Source organism: Balaenoptera ricei, chromosome 3 (assembly GCF_028023285.1).
Source record: "Balaenoptera ricei isolate mBalRic1 chromosome 3, mBalRic1.hap2, whole genome shotgun sequence".
In the NCBI taxonomy this organism is placed as follows: Eukaryota; Metazoa; Chordata; class Mammalia; order Artiodactyla; family Balaenopteridae; genus Balaenoptera; species Balaenoptera ricei.
Window position 1 is genome coordinate 23,238,296 of NC_082641.1, and position 21,596 is coordinate 23,259,891.

Genomic DNA, 21,596 nt, shown 5'->3' on the forward strand with positions numbered 1-21,596 from the left:
ATGTATTTGTGAATCGTTGAAATTTTATATAATTTCCCATTTACTTTTTCAATTATACTTGTAGAAATCTATAGTAGTAAAAATGCTAATAATAGTCATCATTTATTAAGTATTTACTCTGGGCCAAAACTAATCTAAGGCATTTGCTTGTACAAATTATTTAATTCTCAAAATGATACCACGGAATAGTTACTATCATTGCCTCATTTTATGAATTTGGAAACAGGGGCACAGAAAGGTTAGAGCAGCTTACTTATGTACAAACAGCTAATCAGTAGCAGATAGATTTGACTCCAGGCTCTGGATTCCAGGCTCTTCACCATTTCGTTACACTGTCTCTTTAATGTAAGAAAGAGACATGCCCAGGATGACATATATGCAAAGATATCTTATTTGTATCTTTTCATGAAAAGTTGCCAATAATTTTGTGTCTATTAATGTGAAAACAATTAATTATTGTTCATTTTACTCCAGAAAAAAACGGAGTTATTTTACAGAGTAAGATAAAAGAAAAGCAAGTGATACAGTATGTGTGATATTGTGATTTCTAATAGAAATATATATTTGGTCTTCATCCCATTTTTTGAATAAAGCTCCTAAAACCCTCAGAATTTCCTAAGTGACAAGAACACAGAGGTGTCTTTTCCTCTGTTAATGATGTGGCTTTTGTACCAGCACCTAAAGCTGGGGGCTGGTTGCCAGGAGACCCAAAGGCATGATTAGAGGGTTGGAACTTTGAGGCCCCCCTAACCCCCACCTCTGGGGAGAAGAGGGGCTGGAGGTTGAATCAATCACCAATGGCCAATGATTTGATCAATCATGACTATGTAATTGAAGCCTCCATAAAACCCCAAAGGACAGGGTACAGAGAGCCTTCAAGTTGGTAAACACATGGAGATTTGGGAAGAAAATCGTGCCTGGAGAGTTCATGGAAGCCCCACATTCCTTCCCACATATCCTGCCCTATGCATTTCTTTTGTCTGACTGTTCTAGAGTTATATCCTTTTTATGATAAACCAGTGATCTAGTAAGCAAAATGTTTCTCTGAGTTCTGTGAGCCATTCTAGCAAATCAATGAAACCCAAGGAGGGGTTTTGTGGGAAGCTCTGATCTACAGCCAGTTCATCAGAAGTACAGGGTAACAACCTGGATTTGGGATTGGCATCCTGAGTTGGAGGGGTTGTTGGAACTTCCAATTTGTAGCCAGTCTGTCAGAAGCACAGGGAACAACCTAAACTTGTAACTGGATATTGAAGTTGTAGAGGGGGGTGGTCTCCTGGGATTGAACATTTATCCTGTGGAATATAATGCTGTCTCTGAGTAGATAGTGTCAGAATTCAGCTGAATTATCAGACACAGCAGGCTGTTCAAAAATTGCTTGCTGGTGTGGGGAAGCCCCTCCAGACCTACACAAATACCTTGGAATTTGATCCAAGAACCCCAAAGAGTATGATAGCATTAACATTAAAAATACAAACAAAAACACATCTGAACAGAGAAAAGGAAGTCACAGAACATTAGAAGTAATTTCCTTTAGGGAAAAATTGAAATAGGTTAGAATTTCATGTTTTGCTCATTATAATTCTGTACTTTAATGAATAACTAATAGGGATTTATGAATATAGTATTTTTAGTTATAATGTTAAATAACCACTAGAAGAGGTTGAAATACAAACTCTTAAATATGATGGAAATGGGGAGTAGGACTAATATGTGTGAAGGGAAATGAGTAGTGGAGGTGGTGGGATGGTTACTTTTCATTTTATAATTATATTATTTTGTTTTAAGCAGTCATGTGCACTGTTTTTTATAATATTAAAAATAACATTTGCACGGCAATGTGAATGTATTTAATGCTACTGAACTGTGTACATAAAATAATTTAAATGATAATGTTTTATGTTATGCATATTACTACCACGATAAAAAAGCAGATATTAACAAAATAGGAAATACAGAAGAAATTATCAAAATAAAAGCTAGCTTAGATAAAAGCAAAAACAAAAGAAACTTTGATGAAATCTAATGAAGAAAACAGCCCATGAGGTTTGTAAATGTCAAAGTGGATGTGTTCTTATAATTTGCAATGTGTATATCTGTTTGTCAACCTTCTTTCTCATTTCTGATCTGTATGGAGTACATTTGAAAATCTCAAAAGAATTGGGAGATTTTATATATATATATGTATATATATGTGTATGTATATATATATACATATATATATATGTATATATATGTGTATGTATATATATATACATATATATATATATATATATACACAAAAGTAATATCACTTCATATCCATTAGCAAGGCCAGTATTAAAACAAACACAAAAAACGCAGAACCTAAGTGTTGGCAAGGATGTGGAGAAATCGGAATCCTACTGCAATGTTGGTGGGAATGTAAAATGGTGCAGCTACTATGGAAAATAGTACAGTGGTTTCCCCCAAAATTAAAAATTGAATCATCATATGTGCCAGCAGCTCTACTTCTGTGTGTATACCCAAAAGAATTGAAAGCAGGGTCTTCAAAAGCTATTTGTACACGCATGTTAATAACAGCATTATTTACAATAGCCAGAGCAACCCAAGTGTTAATCTACAGATGAACAGATAAACAAAATGTGGTGTATAAACACAATGGGATATTTCTTATACTTTAAAAAGGAAGGGAATTCCTATTCATGCTACAACATGGATGAAACTTGAAGATATTATGTCAAGTGAAATAAAATAGTCACAAAAGAACAAATGCTGTATGCTTCCACTTATATGAGATACCTTAGAGTAGTCAAATTCATGGAAACAGAACGTAGAATGGTGGTTCCCAGCAGTTGGGAGGAGGGGGTATGGGGAGCTATTGTTTAATGTATACAAGTTTCAGTTTTGCAAGATGAAAAGAGTTCTGAGATGATGATGGTAATGGTTGCACAACACTGTGCATGTACTTAATATCACTTAATTGTACACTTAAAAGTAAATAAATGGTAAATTTTATTTTATGTGTATTTTACAATGAAAAAATAAAAACGATCAATTAAAAAATAACATGGACAACATAACGTTTTTTCAATAAGATTTTTTCCATCCGACCACCCATCCATCCATCCATCCATCCATGTGCATCAAAAGCAGTCTAGAAAATGTCATCTAATTTTGTGAGTTGTACATAGATGGTATGAGTTTAGATATTATTTTCATATTTTTTGTTTAGTTGTGCTTTTTCTTCTTCTTTATGCTTTGCCATATTGTTCAAAAACTTCCTCATAAGCATATGCAATTAAAAAAGTAAACTATACAAACATTTTGAAAATGCAAATGTTATCCCAATAGGTAACATAAAAAATAGACTAATAAACATACATGGAAATAAAAGACTGCTCAAGAAAACAATAACAATAACATATATTTAAGTGCTTTTTCATTGTTGTCTATCTGATCATCACTTCTAAACCTGGAATGGGTTTTTATCTCTCCTCCCAAGATAACTGAAGATAAAACCCGACAAATTCCTGAAGCCTTGGCTGTAGGAGCAAAATGTTCAAAATGGTTTCAATCTAAGTACTTGAATACATTAAACTGGATCAAATGCTTTGTATACCTTAATCATAAAATATTTTGTTTTATTATTTTTCCTCTTTATTTTTATGATTCAGGATAGGTATTTATTGTTTCTTTCCTAACCAGTATCTAACTACCTTCCAGTAGAGAAAAAAATAAAAGTCACTGATGAAACTTAATGGCACTTCATTGCCTCCAGTATAAAATCTAAAGTGTTCTTCTTTATTGTAAAGACTCACTAAAATATGGCTCTTTCGGATTTGTAAAAATATGTTTCAATTCATCTCAAAACGTCAATTTAACTCCAGCCAATATTGCCTGTGGACAATGCTTCAGACATCATGCTAATTTAATTACTCTTTTTTGTCCCCAAACTACAATTTACCTCTCTCCCACTTTCCACTCTTTTTCTGTTCCAAACCTGAATGCTAGAGTCAAGATCTAAACTTTAAATAAGGCCTTCTCTGTCTACGGTGAAAAGACGGTCTTCCATCTTTATATGTATTTCTCTGACTATATTTTTTCACTAGTGTAGTATTTAATATAGGGTCTGCTTAATATTTATCTTCTATTTACTATTCTGTCCTTAATTTTGATTCTTCAAATAGATTTCAAACTAATTGAGAGCAATCATTGTGATGTATACTTCAGTTTTTATAATAAATAGCACAGTTTTTGATACATAATAGGCATTTATTACTTGATCAACTCATTTGAAAATACTTCTGTTTAAAGGAAAATCATTTTCTCTAATTTACCTTTGGTATAAATTAATTCCATCTACCTCAGGAGCCAAATACAAGTAAGCTTTTACCATTAAAACATCTGTTGCACTTTAAGTCTTGGAAGTATTACTAAAAGGAAAAAAAAAAAAGATCTCCAGTTGCAGACAATATTTTGAATTTTAATGACAAAAATTAAGTGCTATGAAATCAAATAGGTGGGTTGGTATGTTTATTAAGGATAGGAGAGTAAAGGAGAACATTATCTTTTAATATCACTCAACAAATATTCATTGAATATCTACCACGTGCTAGAAAATCTGTTAGGTACTAGGGATGCCAGTAGACCAAGTTAGGCATGGTCACTGATCCACCTATATAGAGCTTCCTACAAAGTGGAAGGGTCTACAGGCAATTGCAATGAAATGTGATTAGCAATATAACAAGTACAAGATATTATGGAAGCAGAGGGTGCTTCCCAGAGGAAGTATAGTCTAAGTGGATAGCTTTCAGTGTCTAAGTAGAGAGGAAATATGCAAAGTGAAGGGAGAGCACTTTTTAGGACTGAAACAAAATATATGACTGCAGGATAAATTGGTTGGAGGGAGAGTGAGGTGAGAGAGTAAGGAGATGATAAGGGATCAGGCTGTCCTCTCAAAAACAGGTATAAAATATATCTGCCACTGCTATAGTCCATGATATATCAGCTCTTCCTTGATCTATTGTAGTAGCTTCCTAGCCTGCCTCCTGACTTCCCCTCTTTCCCCCACACAGCAGAAGGTATGAGCTTTAAAATATATATATATATATAAATTAAATATTTGGTAATAGTTATCTTCTTAAAGCCATCCAATACTTTATATTTTCATCAATATGAAAGGCAATTTGAACCCTGTCTCCCAAGCAAGCATCATCTCTTTCCACTACTCTACTTACTGAATTTCAACCACAGTGATCTTTCAATTTCTCAAAATCAACAAGATCTTTCTTATGCAAGCAAGTTCAAATTTACTTTTCTTGTAACCTAAATCCTCTCTTCTATCCTCATGTTTTCACTGGCTGACACATATTCATCCTTTAATTCTCAGCTTCAATATTTTACATTCAACAAGTTCTTGCCTGGAAGCCCAGTGTAATCTACCTTGTTTATTTGGCTCATCACCATCTGATCAGCACATAGGATTATGACTGGCACATAGTAGGTGCTCAATAAATATTTGTGGAAATGAATGAGTGGAGGAAAGATAAATAATGCCTAAATAAGAAATATAGAGTTGTAAGCTTACCTGGGTGCCTTATGTAAATGGATTGGAGAATGTTTGTTTGAAAACAAACAAAATGTAATTAGGAGACAGAGTAATCCCATTATCCCATTGATTGAGGAAGAGATAATGGTGGAAAAGTCTAGGAAGATGAAGGACGATGGGAAAATGCATGGTTTGAAGAGGCATTCTAGACATGTAATTAATGGCACTTTTAAACTGATTGGATGTGGTTAATAAGTGGGGCACAGACAAGAGAATCATGGACGATATCTAATTTTTTGCCTTAGAAAACAAGGTGAATTGTGTCTTTTTTTTTTTTTGAGAAGAGAAACAAAGAAACAAACAAAAAAAACCAAGCAAATTTTAATGAAAAGATGTGAACAACCCAATTTTACGTACTTGTTGGACATACAAGTGAAAATGTCCAGATAACAGTGATATATGAGGACTTGCTCAGAAGAGCAATCTAAACACGAGATATGATGATGCAGTCATTTCTGTTATGGCGGATAACTGGAAGCATGCTATTGAATGAGTTCACTTTGACAGAGCTTTGGGGAAAAAGAAAATAAGATTCTTAAGACATTAAAATGTTAAAAAAAATTAAAGGAAGTAGAGACTGCAAAGGAAACCAGAAGAAATGGCTTTGAACAAAACTATGGGAATTTGATATCATAAAATGCAAAGGATGAAAATGCTTGCTGTGTGAGGATACAATCCACAGACTCAATGCAGAGTGCCCTTCAGCTGAAGAGTTCATTGCATTCTTCACCAAGATGATTGGCAAAACAGTTTTATTTCATTCTGGGTGCCGTGACTAAAATGCAGAGTTTAAGGTTGAATGGGATTATAAAACAATAGGATGAAAAAGTTTTTTTCAACAGCTCTACCTTATAAAGGGAAAGAGAAAAAACAATAGCAGAGAGAGGGGATTTTATGTACAAAGTATTTTTTGACAATGAAGAGACATGTGTATCATTAACTTTCTCTGGGAAGGATCTAACTTAGAAGGAGTAGCAGAAGAAAGTTGATTATTGTAAAAGGGACAGCCCACTCATGAGACGGCAGGAATATGTGAGAATCGTAATCCAGATGGATGAATTAGGTTTAGGAAATAGGATAGACAGTAGGGATTGATGAAAATGTTAAAGTTTAGTGGCAAGAAAATAGTTCCATTTTTATCTAGAGTCTTTTATTTTCTCTGAAAAGTGGAATTAATGTCACTTAGAGTGAGACAAAGTGGGCTCATCAAAGATAACAGAAGACTAAAGTTTTGAAATGGCTACATGACACTGCGCTGGATAATGAAAATTATTAGACTGATGTTTTCTTATTTGCTATGTGTTTAACTAAATTCTACTTTATATTCCTATCAATTTCAAAATGTTTAAAATGCTTCTATTGTGTAAATTTGCATGAACTAGAATAACTGAATATTGTAGAATAAAGAGTTAATAATATCACACATATATCTTATTCTTTTCTCCATAGCCAGTTGAAAAATCTAGTGGGATTGTCTAAACCTGCATTTCTCAAATGGGAGGGAGTTGTAGGAAGAGGCAAGTCATGATCAGTTTTAAAGGAGCAGACTTTTGCTTTGGGATGAAGCTGACCAGTGCACTTGAATAAACACTTTCAGGTGAAACTGACTGGCCTTTCTTCTCCTCTATGCAACTAATCTTTTAATGTAAAGAAAAGCATTAAAATTGTTGTCTTAAATAGTTCCAGATTATATTAATACTCCAGTTTTATTTTTATAACTGCCTTAAATGAGAATTTAATATACTTAATTTTGAAACACACAAAAAACACTTTAAAAACATTTTCAACTTTATAATGCTGCCTAGGGATAGCTTAGGCCCTGCTATGTCAAGATAGTCAGAGATCTATTATTTCTAGAAATCTATTCTTATCTAAATGGATAAATGAGCAATTATTGCATTCAAAGAAAGTAACTGCATTATAGAATACAAAAACAAAACAAATAAATCCCAAATTCTTACACATCAGCTTTTTATAGTCAGTGCAAGAAACTCTAATGGGAAAAAATACATCAAAATATGTTGTATTGCTTTTGCTATTATGCTTCTATATCAACCTCTAGAGAAAGTATTATTATTAATAGTAGTTATTTCTCTTGAAACTATATTGCCTTTCCAATAAAATATAATCCACAAGTCTTGAACTTTATAAAAGTAGCCTGGAAACTCATGTTATAATAGCAAAGGTATCTCTGGTTTTCCTCTCCAAAAATCAGAAAAGTAATTACAGGACTTGCTGCCTATGCGAAATCCCCCTGATAATTTTACTAAATATTTTTTCTTTCCTAAACTATTGAGTAGTTTTACTTTTTGCCATTTGATAAGGAATTGTGAACTAGCTTTTGGTTTTAACCAAACAGGAACAATTTTTGGAAACATTTTTAAGAGTGGGAGTCTCTGTATAAACAGATAATATCTTACACTGTATATTTTCTTGATTACTTGAAAATATGCATATTTTCGTCATTGTTTGAAAATATGCACTCCAGGTTTTCTCTTATTCAGTTATGCTCAAATGACATTGAAAAGCAGACAAAACATTTTATTTAATTATATGAGTTAGTGAAATGCAGCTTAAATAAATATATATTAACTTCATGAAGCAAGCTTTTTATAAAGTTGAAGATTTTTCAGTTTTTGACTAACTTGCCTACTGTAATAATCAGTTAAGATCTACTTGGGATTGGAATTCTGTATTTTGGGAGTACTGAGAAAAAAATGTAGAAGACGTTTGAAATTACTTGATGATATAAGAAATATTTAAGATTTTTAAACATTTACCTACAAATAACATAATTATATAATATATGGTAAAACCACTTATAAATGTTTATGTTTTCTATACAGAGAAAACAATAGAACAATTAAGCAATGTAGCAAAGTAGACAGTTTTTATTTTAGCCCATGATGGATTCCATTATTTCTTTCAAATGAATTTGACCATCTATATTGATGTCATAAGCCATCCTGGACGCCACTGTATTCTACACAGGGGTAGGTATGCCCTTGAATGAGAAAGTATGCTATTTTTTTCAGAATACCCTAAGTCACTACTCAAAATTATCCCAGTAAAATCATATCAATGGCTTCTGTGGAGGTAGGTAGACCTTTTTCCTATATGCCCTGAAAAATGCGGTTGTTTGCTTACTTATTCCATATCATTTCCTGTATCTAGGCTGAATCTATTTCTTTGTCTATTTCTTCTCTACCATTATGTGCTCTATAATATTAGGGCAGAGGAAGAATTCTCATCTCTGCCCAGAAAGAATCGTTTACAGACTGGAGTTGAAGATAGAAAGGGTTCCTTAGATAGAAGTGGAGATATAATGATGCTTCATGGTATAAAACAGTGAATTCTTTCTTCACCTTAACAGCTAATGAAACACTTTTTGTTTAACCAAAGAGAACCAAGAAGCTGTAAGACTGCTTAGGAGGAAATACTTATGTGTGTGAGCCATTTAAATCATGAGAAAACAGCCTTTTATTAATTTGCAATTTTTTTGACTGATCCTTTGCATTTTTCCAATATTTACAATTATTTCAGTAATGTAAAACAAGGTTTATAATTAAACTTATAAATTTAACATTTACATAAAATAGACCAAAAGAAATAAGCTAAATTCAAAATGATTTATTCAGCTAAGGGCAGGATTGGGCGTGTGTGAGTAGCTTTTGAATTCTTTTATAGCTGCTTAGCCTAAAAAGGACAGTAAATTACACATTGGCAGTTGTGATTATTAGTAGAACTACTGCATTTTGTGTGGAAAATATATATTTTGTAGAATTGGCACATAAAAATAATTCAGTTTGCTTGATTTCAAGCACTTCTGCCAATACATTAGATATAATCAGTTTACAATGTATTTAGGATTGATGGGCTAGAATACTTTTTTTTTTTTAAGATTTTACTCATTGTTTAAGGGCCATATATCAAGGATCTACTGTTTCTAGGCTGTTGACTATGTACTGAATCTAAAGTTGTGGCTAAATCTATATCGATATTTCCTGTATATCTATATCTATCTATATATCTCCCTCACCTCACAGAGCTTTGAGTTTAACAGGAGAAGAAGAGGGCAGAAAATTAATAACAGAAAATATTCTACATGCTACAGCAACATAAGGGAACAACTGGGAATAAATATGAAAGAATATTTAGGCATCTAGTATAATTTATTATAATTTATTTATTTATTTAACATCTTTATTGGAGTATAATTACTTTACAATGTTGTGTTAGTTTCTGCTGTATAGCAAACTGAATCAGCTATATGTATACATATATGCCCATATCCCCTCCCACTTGCTGATTCCCACTAGCTAACTATTTTACATTTGGTAGTGTATATATGTCAGTGCTACCCTCTCACTTCATACCAGCTACACTTCCCCCTCCCTGTGTCCTCAAGTCCATTCTCTATGTCTCTGTCTTTATTCCTGTCCTGCCCCCAGGTACATCAGAACTTTTTTTTCATTTTCTGAATTACTTCACTCTGTATGACAGACTCTATGTCCATCCACCTCACTACAAATAACTCAGTTTCATTTCTTTTTATGGCTGAGTAATATTCCATTGTATATATGTGCCATATATTCTTTATCCATTCATCTGAAGATGGATACTTAGGTTGCTTCCATGCCCTGGCTATTTTAAATAGAGCTGCAATGAACATTGTGGTACATGACTCTTTTTGAATTGTGGTTTTCTCAGGGTATATGCCCAGTAGTGGGATTGCTGGGTCATATGGTAGTTCTATTTTTAGTTTTCTAAGGAACCTCCATACTATACTCCATAGTGGTTGTATCAATTTACATTCCCACAAACAGTGCAAGAGGGTTCCCTCTTCTCCACACCCTCTCCAACATTTATTGTTTATAGATTTTTTGATGATGGCCATTCTGACTGGTATGAAGTGATACCTCATTGTAGTTTTGATTTGCATTTCTCTAATGATTAGTGATGCTGAGCATTCTTTCATGTGTTTGTTGGCAATCTGTATATCTTCTTTGGAGAAATGTCTATTTAGGTCTACTGCCCATTTTTGGATTGGGTTGGTTTTCTTTTTTTTGATATTGAGCTGCATGAGCTGCTTGTATATTTTGGAGATTAATCCTTTGTGAGTTGCTTCATTTGCAAATATTTTCTCCCATTCTGAGGGTTGTCTTTTCGTCTTGCTTATGGTTTCCTTTGCTGTGCAAAAGTCTTTAAGTTTCATTAGGTTCCATTTGTTTATTTTTGTTTTTATTTCCATTTCTCTAGGAGGTGGGTCAAAAAGGATCTTGCTGTGATTTATGTCAAAGAGTGTTCTTCCTATGTTTTCCTCTAAGTGTTTTATAGTGTCTGGCCTTACATTTAGGTCCTTAATCCATTTGGAGTTTATTTTTGTGTATGGTGTTAGGAAGTGCTCTAATTTCATTCTTTTACATGTACCTGTCCAGTTTTCCCAGCACCACTTATTGAAGAGGCTGTCTTATCTCCATTGTATATTCTTGCCTCTTTTATCAAAGATAAGGTGACCATAGTGCGTGGGTTTATCTCTGGGCTTTCTATCCTGTTCCATTGATCTATCTTTCTGTTTTTGTGCCAGTACCATACTGTCTTGATTACTGTAGCTTTGTAGTATAGTCTGAAGTCAGGGAGCCTGATTCCTCCAGCTCCGTTTTCTTTCTCAAGATTGCTTTGGCTATTCGGGGTCTTTTGTGTTGCCATCCAAATTGTGAAATTTTTTGTTCTAGTTCTGTTAAAAATGCCATTGGTAGTTTGATAGGGATTGCACTGAATCTGTAGATTGCTTTGGGTAGTATAGTCATTTTCACAATGTTGATTCTTCCAATCCAAGAACATGGTAGATCTCTCCATCTGTTTATATCATCTTTAATTTCTTTCATCAATGTCTTATAATTTTCTGCATGCAAGTCTTTGTCTCTATAGGTAGGTTTATTCCTAGGTATTTTATTCTTTTTGTTGCAATGGTAAATGGGAGTGTATCTTTAATTTCTCTTTCAGATTTTCATCATTAGTGTATAGGAATGTAGCCTCCATGTGTTTGTATCCCGCTACTTTACCAAATCATTGATTAGCTCTAGTAGTTTTCTGGTAGCTTCTTTAGGATTCTCTATGTATAGTAACATGTCATCTGCAAACAGTGACAGCTTTACTTCTCCTTTTCTGATTTGGATTCCTTTTATTTCTTTTTCTTCTCTGATTGCTGTGGCTAAAAATTCCAAAGCTATGTTGAATAATAACAGTGCAAGTGGGCAAACTTGTCTTGTTCTTGATCTTAGAGGAAATGGTTTCAGTTTTTCATCATTGAGAACAATGTTGGCTGTGGTTTTGTCATATATGGCCTTTATTATTTTGATGAAGGTTCCCTCTATGCCTACTTTCTGGAGAGTTTTTATCATAAATGGGTGTTCAATTTTGTCAAAAGCTTTTTTTGTGTCTAATGAGATTATCATATGGTTTTTATCCTTCAATTTGTTAATATGGTGTATCACATTGATTGATTTGTGTATATTGAAAAATCCTTGCATTCCTGGGATAAACCCCACTTGATCATGGTGTATGGATCCTTTTAATGTGCTGTTGGATTCTGTTTGCTAGTATTTTGTTGAGGATTTCTGCATCTGTGTTCATCTGTGATACTGGCCTGTAGTTTTCTTTTTTTGTGACTTCTTTGTCTGGTTTTGGTATCAGGGTGATGGTGGCCTTGTAGAATGAGTTTGGAAGAGTTCCTCCCTCTGCTATGTTTTGGAAGAGTTTGAGAAGGATACATGTTAGCTCTTCTCTAAATCTTTGATAGAATTCTCCTGTGAAGCCATCTGGTCCTGGGCTTTTGTTTGTTGGAAGATTTTCAATCACAGTTTCAATTTCAGTGCTTGCGATTGGTCTGTTTATATTTTCTATTTCTTCCAGGTTCAGTGTCAGAAAGTTGTGCTTTTCTAAGAATCTGTCCATTTCTTCCAGGTTGTCCATTTTATTGGCATATATTTGCTTGTAGTAATCTCTCATGATCCTTTGTATTTCTGCAGTGTCAGTTGTTACTTCTCCTTTTCATTTCTAATTCTGTTGATTTGAGTCTTGCCCCTTTTTTTCTTGATGAGTCTGGCTAATGGTTTATCAATTTTGTTTATCTTCTCAAAGAACCAGCTTTTAGTTTTATTGATCTTTGCTATTGTTCCCTTCATTTCTTTTTCATTTATTTCTGATCTGATCTTTATGATTAGTTTCCTTCTGCTAACTTTGGAGGTTTTTTTTTTTTTTTTGTCCTTCTTTCTCTAATTGCTTTAGGTGTAAGGTTAGGTTGTTTACTTGAGTTTTTTCTTGTTTATTGAGGTAGGATTGTATTGCTATAAACTTCCATCTTAGAACTGCTTTTGTAGCAATCCATAGGTTTTGGGTCATCGTGTTTTCATTGTCATTTGTTTCTAGGTACTTTTTGATTTCCCACTTTGATTTCTTCAGTGATCTCTTGGTTATTTAGTAGCATATTGGTTAGCCTCCATGTGTTTGTATGTTTTACAGTATTTTTCCTGTATTTGTATCTAGTCTCATAGTGTTTTGGTCAGAAAAGATACTTGATATGATTTTAATTTTCTTAAATTTACCGAGGCTTGATTTGTGACCCAATATATGATCTATCCTGGAGAATGTTCCTTGAGCACTTGAGGAGAAAATATATTCTGTTGTTTTTGGATGGAATGTCCTATAAATATCAATTAAGTCCATCTTGTTTAATGTGTCATTTAAAGCTTGTGTTTCTTTATTTATTTTCATTTGGGATGATCTGTCCATTGGTGAAAGTGGGGTGTTAAGGTCCCCTACTATTATTATGTTGCTGTCAATTTCCCCTTTTATGGCTGTTAGCATTTGCCTTATGTATTGAGATGCCCTATTTTGGGTGCGTAAATATTTACAATTGTTATATCTTCTTCTTGGTTTGATCCCTTGATCATTATGTAGTGTTCTTGGTCTCTTGTAATAGTGTTTATGTTAAAGTCTATTTTGTCTGATATGAGAATTGCTACTCCAGCTTTCTTTTGATTTCCCTTTGCATGGAATATCTTTTTCCATCCCCTCACTTTCAGTCTGTATGTGTCCATAAGTCTGAAGTGGGACTCTTGTAGACATCATATATATGGGTCTTGTTTTTCTATCCATTCAGCCAGTCTATGTTTTTGATTGGAGATTTAAACCATTTACATTTAAGGTAGTTATCGATATGTATGTTCCTATTACAATTTTCTCAATTGTTTTGGGTTTGTTATTGTAGGTCTTTTCCTTCTCTTGTGTTTCCTACCTAGAGAAGTTCCGTTAGCATATGTTGTAAAGCTGGTTTGGTTATGCTGAATTCTCTTAGCTTTTGCTTGTCTGTAAAGGTTTTAATTTCTCTGTTGAATCTGAGTGAGATCCTTGCTGGGTAGAGTAATCTTGGTTGTAGGTTTTTCCCTTTCATCTCTTTAAATATGTCCTGCCACTCCCTTCTGGCTTGCAGAGTTTCTGCTGAAAGATCAGCTGTTAACCCTATGGGGTTTCCCTTGTATGTTATTTGTTGCTTTTCCCTTGCTGCTTTTAACATTTTTTCTTTGTATTTAATTTTTGATAGTTTGATTAATATGTGTCTTGGCATGTTTCTCCTTGGATTTATCCTGTATGGAACTCTCTGCACTTCCTGGACTTGATTGAGTATTTCCTTTCCCATGTTAGGGAAGTTTTCAACTATAATCTCTTCAAATATTTTCTCAGACCCTTCCTTTTTCTCTTCTTCTTTTGGGACCCCTATAATTCGAATGTTGGTGTGTTTAACATTGTCCCAGAGCTCTCTGAGACTGTCCTCAATTCTTTTCATTCTTTTTTCTTTATTCTGCTCTGTGGTAGTTATTTCCACGATTTTATCTTCCAGGTTACTTATCTGTTTTTCTGCCTCAGTTATTCTGCTATTGAGCTCGTTTAGGAGGTGCTCTGCCTTCTGTGGGCAAACAGGGAAGTAATCCCCTCTCCTTGTGCACCCTGAAGCAATGGTCTCTTGCCTCTTAGGCAGGTCCAGACTTTTTCCCGGACTCCCTCCCAGCTAGCTATGGCACACTGACCCCCTTCAGGCTGTGTTCACACAGCCAACTCCAGTCTTTTCCCTGGGATCTGAACACGGAAGCCTGAGCCTCACCCCCCTGTCCCCCTCCCCCCCACAGCGGGTGAGCAGACAAGCCTCTCAGGCTTATGAGTGCTGGTCGGCGCCAATACTCTGTGCGGGAATCTCTCCACTTTTTGCCCTCTGCACCCCTATTGCTGTGCTCTCCTCCGTGGCTCCGAAGCTTCCCCCCCACCCACCCTCTGTCACCGCCAGAGAAGGGGCTTCCTAGTGTGTGGAAACTTTTCTTCCTTCACAGCTTCCTCCCAGAGGTGCAGGTCCCGTCCCTATTCTTTTGTCTCTTTTTTTTCTTTTTTTCTTTTGCCCTACCCAGGTATGTGGGGATTTTCTTGCCTTTTGGGAAGTCTGAGGTTTTCTGCCAGTGTTCAGTAGGTGTTCCGCAGGAGTTGTTACACATGTAGCTGTATTTTTGTTTTATTTGTGGGGAGGAAGGTGATCTCCACCTCTTACCCCTCCGCCATCTTGAAGGTCTCCATCTAGCATACTTTAGATGGAGGTTATAAACTGGGAAAGAGACCTAAGGTTGTTTAAAATTTGAACAGATTGTCAACATTTAAAAATTGATATTAGAGAGGAAAGTCTGTTTTCCTGGACTCTTTTGAAAAGCTGGAAGATGTGACAATACTGGGCAAATACCCATGTGATAGTGGTCCATAGGGTCTGAGAGGAGGCACCCCTGTTACACAAGGGACATATCAGTCGAATCTATGTATTCCACTATCCCGTATTTACAGATTTACACTGAGGCTGACAATTGACGTTTTCATTTGCTATCCAGCCAGTTAAAATATAGTTTGTATATAAAAAAGTAAAAACTACACAAAGAAAGAAAACAACAACAACAACAACGAAACACTTGGTTTTCTTGAATAACAGGCCTTTGTAGTTATGTGTGATTCTTCTAGAGCAAGGAATTTAAAACTTTCTGAAGGAAGTGATATATAAGCTGAAACCTGAAGGAGGAACAAAGAAACAACACAGGTGAATTTAGCTGTTAGGCATTTATTCTCTCAAATAATAAATACTCACAAGTACCTAATATGTGGCAGGCATTGTGGTATATTGGTTTGGACATATACTTAGTTCCTGCTCTCATGGAGTTCACAGTCCACAAAGGAAAATGTATGTGCCAGACCCAGGATTTGGCAGGCATGAAATATGGAATTTGAATAAATTCACTATGGTTGAAGGTAGAGCCTGAGGGTGAAAAATGTTGATACATTACTTTGAAAAGAGAGATAGGATTTACACTGAAGCCCTTATAAGCCATGTTAAGAAAATATGACTTTTTCTAAAGACAAATAAATGGGAAGGCACTGCACGATTTTAGGGAACTAACATAACTCTGTGTGTGTGTGTGTGTGTGTGTTACACTTGATAAGGATATCTTTGACTGCAGATTGGAGAATTATTAAGAGAGGTGGAGCATGGAAGCATGTAGTCTGGTTAGTTTACTGTATCAGTAACAAAAGTGGGAGTGACTGTGGGCTGAAGTAGTTAAGATGGAGATGGTCAGGAGTGAACTGAATAAAGAGTTGCATGGTTCAGAAATAAGCATGAATATAGAGACATTCACCTCATCTTTCTCAGTGGCTAATACATTTCCTGGTACATAGGAGACATCAGCAATTTTGTTATAAATTATTTTGTTATAAGTTGTCTTATTTGTTATAAATTGTGCCTGGCTCACAATAGGCCCTCAATCAATATCATCAATGTGACAGACGAAGAAAGGTATTGATTGAAATGGCAATGAGCATAAGCTCTGGAATCAGACTGTTTGAATTCATATTTCAGACAATGTTGTTTAATTTGATTCCGACTTTCATCAGCTGTGTAACATGGAGGCACATTATTTAACTTTATTGTGCCTCAGTTTCCTCAGCTGTAAAACAGGGCTTATATTTGTGCAAGGATTCAGTGTGATACTGCATGCAAAGGGCTTAGAGCAGTGCTTATCAAACACGGAGAGATCAAAAGTCCTGGGTCTGTCCTAATTAGCAAGATGGGCAGTTGTGCCTCTCTAACCTTTGATCCAAGTGAGTACAACCTAAGAGAAATTCTAGACACCAAAAAATAGCTGGATGTGAAAATATGAAGAGGGACAGTAAAGGCACGATAGAATATGGGTGGTGTAGTTACCATAGGCAACTCTTACAGTTCTAAGCCTATTAGAAACAGAAAAAAGATGGTTAAATACATCAGCTAAACTGCGGTTTCTCATGAACAATAATGTTCAGAGTAACAGAGAAATGTAACCAGACCAGAAAGTAGGATTACCTTAAATTACAATTACAATTACCTTAAATTACCTTAAAGCACAATTACAAAGGAGAGGAGCTACCAGAGAGCAGAAATAAGGAGAGTGCTCACACTGATTTGTCCTTCCTTTTAGATTTGAAAAAACATTCAACAGACAAAAGACAATAGACCAAAGTGTAACTCACTTGTTTGAAGTTAGCCACTGGTCTAAATAGATGTTGCCTTATGTAATAATGAGTAAAATTTATTGAGATGCAGCAAACTAACCAGTGATGCTGGCAAAGGAGCCTCCAGAAAGATTGAAAAGAAACAATCATAAAATATAAGTGATCAAAATATTTGAGTGGAAAAATTTTGATGTTTTCAGATTAAAGGGGCTTTTCTAAAGTAAGACCTTATCTTGACCAATGACAGCCCCTCCTTCCCTAAAGGTAGAACCTGAATTGGAGGCTTGCAAATAGTTAATTTCCAAAGCAATATTAGGGAGTGAGCAATATAGAAATGGAACAGAGAGAGCAAAAATAAAAAGATAAAGAATTAGTTATGAAGGATGGTTTATGATGTTGGTCACCAATTTGACAACTGATGTTTAATCCTGTGTGACATTCTGTGGAGCCTTTGTAAAAGAATAGCAGAACTATACACAAGGATTGGGTTATTAAAGGGGAACCCTTATCCACTGTCCAGCATCCATCATTGGTCAAACATGGCATTTACAGGGTTCCTCTGTGAATGGCAGTTGTGTCACTTGGAAAAGTTTTAAGGCTGGCAGCAAAAGGCACTGCAGCCATGTGCTGGTAGGGTGAACGTGTGAAGTAGGTAAAATCTGCTCTGAACCAATCAATTCGACATTGGCAGTCGGGGCTGGAAAGATTTAAGTGATCTACAAAAGGAGGCTAATACAGTCCCTAACATTATTAGGGAAAAGTGTTAACTATAAGAATGAGGAACATATCCTATAAGTCTTCAGTGAAGGAGGAGATTTTCTTCAGTCACTTCAAAATTTTTTTGCCTCAGACTCCTAAACAATAATGAATACTGCAAGAATGAGAAGAGTTTTACTCTGCTTTATTTGGAAGCTGTTATTACCCAATAACTTTATCCTCAGCAAATGAGTAAAGATTGTTTTTGTTGCAGTTGATGTTTTTGTTGTTGTTCTTAAAATGATGATAGAAAGACATTCTTGTACATGAAAGGGCTCAGATATCATTAGAGTCTTATACTCCTGGACAAAATAATTATCTAAAGTTACTTTCCAGGCAAGGAGGGTAGAATATGAAAAGGAACTACAACAGTGCAGAAGAGAAAGTATGAAAGAACAGGAAGTAAACACTGTGAGGAGACAGAGAACCCTATAAAGTCTCACCTACTCATTTTATCTAGAGTACTACATTCCCTCTCCTTATTTTCTATCATAGTCAAACCATTCATTTCCTTCCTAAAGCTTACTGTTAATATTTTAAAATATTTATGTGTATAATAGATGAATTATTCTTAATCTCCACTAAATTGTAAGGACCAGGAGCACTAAAAGTATATCTTTTCTTTACCATTCTACAGTCAAGGCCGTGTTCATTGTGTCAAATTATATGTTTATTGAATGAATTAATGCATTAATTTCCAGCTAATGGCAGGGGAGAGTGAAATTGTACTCCCAAATAGCATAATGTTCCACAAACTCAAAGAGTCTTTGAAGTTGCTTGATTTGTCTTAGAAATTCAAGCACATTTTGAATTTTATTACACATTCTATCCATGTTTGTACTGATTAACCAAAATAATGGTTTAATTTGCTTATCTGGAATAACATTCTTGCTTTAGCGAGATGGCGAATGTTTACTAATTAACAATTCAGCCCCTCCAGTGCTGCCTGCCTCTATTTAGAAGAAAAATGATAAAAATCTAAATATAATATATAATTAATGTTTTACTAGATAAATTCACACTTTTGAATAGCAGACATGTTTTTAGCTTTCACATGGCTTTTAGAAATTTGATAAATCAAGATTTAAGGGTTCCTCCTCCCTTCTCCTGCAGAGTCTGCTCTCTCATATTTGAGTATCATGAAGCCTTAATCCCTTGCTTAACCATAAAACAATTTAAAATACATATATTTCAGGTATTACCGATATATAAAAGAGCCCTGCCATTTTGAATTTTTATATTTAGGACATGAAGTGTGAGAGTCACCTAGCTTCTGGCTGGTGAGCATTTTCCTCATTCCTTCCTGGGCATCACAGATGAGTAGACTCTTAGTAAAGTCTGATTTAAATTCTGATTCTTAGCATACTTTCACATTCTGCTCCTCAAAGTGTGCAGCAATTAAAACACACACACATACTTATGAAATACTCAATTATCCAAATCATAAGTTAATAATTATAGTGAAGAGAATTCCATAGCTTCTACCAAAGATGTACCTTGCCACTCTTATTTAACACACCAGCCCTTCCTAACATACCCACATGTGCTGATAATGGGATTTAAACAAGGCATTTCTTTCTCATTCTATACCCTCCATGATAACAAGGACTCAGTCTTCTCAATCTGCTTTCCTTATTTATGCTATCTCCTTATTCCCTTAAAAACAAGAGATCCTTATCCTCTTGGATTCTATTCTAAGTGGTTCTAAGCTTAAGACTTTCTCTTCAAATCCAAAATGGGATAAGTCACTTAAAGTAGCTCTCTTAAGGAATTCCCTGGTGGCGCGGTGGTTAAGAATCCGCCTGCCAATGCAGGGGACATGGGTTCGAGCCCTGGTCCGGGAAGATCCCACATGCCACGGAGCAACTAATCCTGTGCTCCACAACTACTGAGCCTGCACTCCACAGCTACTGAAGCCTGCGCACCTAGAGCCTGTGCTCTACAACAAGAAAAGCCACTGCAATGAGAAGGCTGCGCACCACAATGAAGAGCAGCCTCTGCTCACCGCAACTAGAGAAAGCCCGTGTGCAGCAGCGAAGACCCAACGAGCCAAAAATAAGTTAATTAATTAAAAAAATAAATTAAATAGTTCTCTTATTTAAGTGGATTTTCATAATAATGTTTTAGCAAAATGAAAAAAAAAAAACAGGAGATTCTCATTTTTTTCTTTCATTTTGAAGGTCAATTTATTAGGACTTGCTTTTCATTCACTTATTTCAATTTTATGATTTTTTTAAGAACATAGGTATCTAAAAATTAAATTGAGGTCATCACCTTTTTCAAAAAGAAAATAATATTGTTATTATGATAATTAACGTGTTTTATTATGTCTCGTTGAACGATAAAAATTCCTTTGTAATTCAGTTATTCAAAATAATATAATTTAACAAAATTGTATTTCACTTTCATTGTCTCATTGTAAAACATTAAAAAGTAGTATCATTTGTGCATATAGTATTATGTATTGTATGTAATAGTGTTTTCTTCTTAGTATAATCAGTTTATCTTAATTTTAAATTTTATTTTTTTCTGTATTTTTCTACAACCAACTTGTGACATGACTTTCAATATCAATAAATTATTAGTATATTTCAAAACATATAAATTAGCTTTCTTAAAAGTTAATTACTCACTAAATGTTTCTATGTATTCCTCTGTGTGTGTTTCTTACTTCATACCTACTGTGAAAACAATCTTGTTTTTGAGAAATATTCTCAGACACTAAATAAATATATAGATAATTCCTTGATGATTGATAATTGAAAATCTACTAGAAAAATATTTCAAGGGATATTTAGAATCCTTTGAAGTAGTTTTGTCTAGTAATTCAATTTATAATCTGACTCCGTATAGTAAGTGGTATCTTATGAGAAGATATTGTCCTGAATCTATTATTCTTTTATAATTTATGTATTCTGTATCTTTAAGTAATTTATGTAGAGAAAATAAACTGGGTCTCTCCAATCCAATTATAAACTAATCACCATAAAAACAAAATGCTAAGCACCTTGGTGTAAAATGGTCCTAAATTATATCACTAGAAAGTGTTTACATAATAGGTTTTCATTTTGGTTTTCTAAAGAAAGCAGATACTTACTTTTGACAATTTAAATACTGGAATTCAATGACAGGATAAAATATTATTTCAGGACAGATACACATGGTTCCAGTAGACCTTTGTGTAATGATTATTAACCCTAGGTAACCTAAGTACAAATAGGTGTAAAAAGACTTGGTAATTGGTCTACCTGCATAGGTGTGGTCAGTGACAGAGCAGAACTGAGACGTGTGCTGTTCTGACTCCATAGCCCATTTTTCTTTTTAGGTATGATGAGTTTCTCAGCAATTGTACAACATCATCAGTTGTCTATATGAGTGCTTCTGTCCTTTGTTAGCTACTACGCAAAATAGTTAACAGACATACTTTTTCAGTATTAGCTTCCAAAATGAGAAAAAACACAAATGTATATTTAATACAATTAGAGCAATAATTTTAAATACCCCAAATATACATTTGAAGGGAAAAGTAATACATACCTTGTGGGGAGATAATTTTTTGTATGTAATGAAGATTAAATTGAGATATTTAGAAATTGTTTGTCGAGGTGTTCAGTTCTATCGCCAGTATAAAGGGAAAAAATCAATGATATAGAAAGTAATTTACTGAAGGTGG